Source organism: Mustela erminea, chromosome 8, assembly GCF_009829155.1.
Source record: "Mustela erminea isolate mMusErm1 chromosome 8, mMusErm1.Pri, whole genome shotgun sequence".
NCBI lineage: Eukaryota > Metazoa > Chordata > Mammalia > Carnivora > Mustelidae > Mustela > Mustela erminea.
Window position 1 is genome coordinate 77,141,928 of NC_045621.1, and position 4,125 is coordinate 77,146,052.

The following is a 4,125-nucleotide window of genomic DNA, read 5'->3' on the forward strand; positions in this document are numbered from 1 at the left end:
ATGTCTGGAGCCCCGTATGTCCTGTAAATGAAGGAAGAAGATGTCCTCTGATTCCTTGCAGCAGGAACCCACTTAGGTGGCACCAACCTTGACTTCCAAATTGAACAGTACATCTACAAAAGGAAGAGTGATGGCATCTACATCATAAATCTGAAGAGAACCAGGAGAAGCTTCCGCTGGCAGCTTGTACCATTGTTGCCATTGAAAACCCAGCTAATGTCAGTGTCATATCATCCAAGAATACGAGCCAGCAAGCTGTGCTGAAGTTTGCTGCTGCTACTGCAACAACTTGATTGCCAGCCACTTCACTCTTGGAAACTTCACTAACCAGATCCAGGCAGCCGTCTGAACGCTGAGACTTTGGTGGTTACTGATCCCAGGGCTGACCACCAGGCTCTTACAGAGCCATCTTATATTAAGCTGCCTACCATGGCTCTGTGTAATGCAGACTCTGCTCTGCACTATGTGGACATTGCCATCCCTCGCAACAAGAAGGGAGCTCAGTCAGTAGGCCTGATGTGGTGGATGCTGGCCAGGGAATTTCTGCCCACATGTGGCACCATTTCCTGTGATCACCCATGGGAGGTCATCCCTGATCTCTAGTTCTACAGAGATCCTAAAGAGATTGAAAAGAAAGGGCAGGCCTCTGATGAAAAGGCTGTGACCAAGGAGGAATTTCAGGGTGAACTGACTGAGTTCAATTCTACTCCTGAGTTCACTGCTACTCCACCTGAAGTTGCAGACTAGTCTGAAGGTGCGCAGACGCCCTCTGTGCCTACTCAGCAGTTCCGTACTGAGGAAGGGAAGTGGAGGGCCCAACCGGCCACTGAAGACGGGTCTGCAGCTCCCGCTGCTCAGCCCACTGAATGGGTAAGAATAACCACTGAGCAGTCTTATGCTGCTCTTCCACAAATGCAAACAAAATGGAAATAAGGTTGATGGAAAATAAACAGTTTCTAAAAAAAAAAAAAAAAAAGGGATAAAGAAGGGTAAACCAGTTTTATAAATAGTTTTATAAATTTTATTTTCTAAAATAAATTTACATATTATTCTTAAAAATACGGTTTTCATAAATAAAGTATTTTATACATTTTTCCTAATGAATACTTGACCAGAACTACACATAAAGTGCCTATAAATTCTGGAGGAGAACTTATAAGAATACTACAGAATAAAAATTTAAAATTCATATTTGAATATTATTATGAAATATAAGCAAATTTTATCTTAATTTTTAAATTCGGAATACTTTTGGTTAACCTCTGGTGCCAATGCATTAAAATAGGTATCTCACATGTAGCGATGTTTGGATAACTAGTCTCATTATTTCAGTGTTATCAGCTTTTCAAGCCATTACTAAACTAGCAATAGCAAATTTGAGATATTACCCAAGAAATTTCAAGAGGAAATTTGCTAATTCCTGAAAATTTCCCAGAATACTAACTGAATGATTTTTATTTTAAACATGCTGTCAATTATTATAATTATCAAAGAAGACAGTTATATTCAGAGAAAAGAAAAAAAAGCATTTCTTATGAAGAACCACTTAAAATGACAGTAGTAATCATTTGCTCAACTCAAGAATATGGAGAACACAGGGGGACGTTAAGGAAAAAAGAATCAATGGGAGAAATTGTAGGTTTTCAAAAACCAAGTTTTTTTTAACTTTTTTTAGAGCAGTTTTATATTCACAGCAGACTTGCGGGGAAGATACAGAAATTTCCTATATAGCACTTGCTCCCACACATGGATAGCCTTCCCTTTTATCTACAACCCCTACCAGAGTGGTATGTTTGTTACATTTGATCTACACTGAATATCATTATCACCGAGAGCCCCTAATTTACATTAGGATTTGCTCATAGTGCTGTACATTCTGTAGATTTGACAAATGTATAACGACATACATCCAACATTAGAGAATCATACTATTTTCACTGTCCTAGAAATCCTCCGTGCTCTACCTTTTCATCCCTTCCACTCGCTCAACACCTGGCAACCACTGATCTTTTTATTATCTCCACAGTTTTGCTTTTTCTAGACTATTATATAGTTGCATTCATATAGCATGCAAACTTTTCAGACTGGTTTCCTGCACGTAGTAACGTGCATGTAAGGTTGTTGTGTTCCATGTGTTTTCATGGCGTTATAGCTCAGTTTTTGGAGAACTGAACAAAATCCCAGTGTCTGTACGTATCATAGTTACTCAACCAATTCACTTACTGCAGGACATCTTAGCTGCTTCCAAGTTTTAGCAATTATGAATAAAGTTGTTATAAACATCCATGTATAGTTTTTGTGTGAACATAATTTTTCAACACCCTTGGATAAGTACCAAAGAGTGGGATTGCTGGATCATATGGTAAAAGTATGTTTAATTTTGTAAGAAACCACCAAACTGTCTTCCAAAGTATCTGTACCATTTTGCCTTCTCAAAAGCAATATATGAGAGCTCCTGTTTTTCCACATCGTCAGCAGAGTTTATTGTTGTCAGTGTTCTGGATTCTGGACATTCTAATAGGTGTGTAATGGTGTGTCATTTTAATTCGCATTTTCTGATGATATATGATGTGGGTCAGGCATATAACTTTTATCTGTTTCAATTAGATCCCTGGCCATGACCTTTTCTTGTTCTGTCTTTTGAAATGAATTCCTCCATCTTGGCTTTTTGTCTGTCTCTTCTTCTGTGTGTTAGGAAAGTGGGTTATGTTCCCTGCTCCTGAGAGTAATAGCTATATGAGGTAAATGTCATATACCCTCAGGGCTTCAGGAAATATCTCTGGTGTATGCTGCATATACTCTACTGTGTTTTGGCTGCTCTATCCCTCAGGTCAGTCCTCTGCAGAGTTTCTCCTTGCCTGCAGTGGGGGATGTTTGGGCCTTGGCCAGAGTTAGGTGTGCTCTGGCCTACATGTTAAAAGAGACGCGATGCTGTTTCCACTAGAGCTGAAACTTTGCAGAACTTTATGGTCAGTAGATGTGGTGCAAGTGGAGCTTTACACTGATCTTTTGTGAGGAGGGCCTGCGGCTCTGGTTCTCAGGCACACTTGTTCAAGAAAAGCAATACCAGCAGAGTGCAGGGTGGCAGGGCTTGGTATAAGCAGTTTAGGCCACCAGTGGTGGCACTTGCTCTTTACTGAAGTTAGTTGATGCTGAGGGCCAGGGGAGGGAAATTGGACCAGTCCTCCCCTTCATCCCCAGAGAAGGGAGTTTATCCTGGCTGCTGTCAGGGAAACCCTCCCAGAAGAGCGAACAGTTCCCCTCATCCCAGGCATCCTTTAGATCACTGCCTTCACACAGTGTCCAGGTTGCTTGCCTGCCTGGAACAAAGCAGTGCACTTTGGGCTCTATACCAGTCAGGTTGGCTGAGTCTTAAAACTCCAAATTTTAGTGACCTTGTGGGACAGGGACCTGTGCCTGTCTTCTGGGAGAGATACTTTTGGCACTGTGATTGATGCAGGCTTGACCCAGAAGGGCAGTTGCACCAAACTGGACGCATGGTGTAAAGCACAGTAACGAGCCAGTGTCCAGCTTAGGAACCGTCAGCAGGTGTCTATATGCCCATACTGAGGGCTAGAGGAGGGAATGGCACCCATCCACTCCTTTGTCCCCTGAGAGGCAATGCCACCTCTCTCAGATGTGCTTCTAGAAGGTAAAAGGTCTCTCTAATGCATCCCAGGAGATCCTCAGATCATGCCTTCTTCCCCTGGGCTGTCTGCCTGTCTTCTGTACAGGAATTTTCCTGTGAACTTCAAACCACTTTTAAAAATTGTCCTCATGTTAAAAAATGTTAAGACAAAACCAACAGCTCAAAAATTCAATATTGTAAGATAAAACTAAATTATAAGAAAGTCATAAAATTCTTACTTAAAAAAAGAGGAAAAAGAAATTAAAAAGTGAAAGTAAAACGAAGTATCTTAAAAACAAGATGATAGAAGCCAAACTTACACTCTTATTTAACAGTCTAAGCTATTAATACTACAAACACTAAGAGAATAAAATATATAAAACTTGTTTTAAAGTATTTTAGATATAAGAGGTAAGGAAAGAAAATGCAAGCTCAATGCAGATAATGTCAAGAGTTTTGGTTTTTTGACCCCTTACTCGTCATCTGAAGATATAAAT

At 40.5% G+C, this 4,125-nt stretch overlaps 1 pseudogene; it reads left to right on the top strand.

Annotated features, from left to right (window-relative positions):
• Positions 1-937, top strand: LOC116597181 (annotated as a pseudogene).
• The last annotated feature ends 3,188 nt before the right edge of the window (positions 938-4,125 follow it).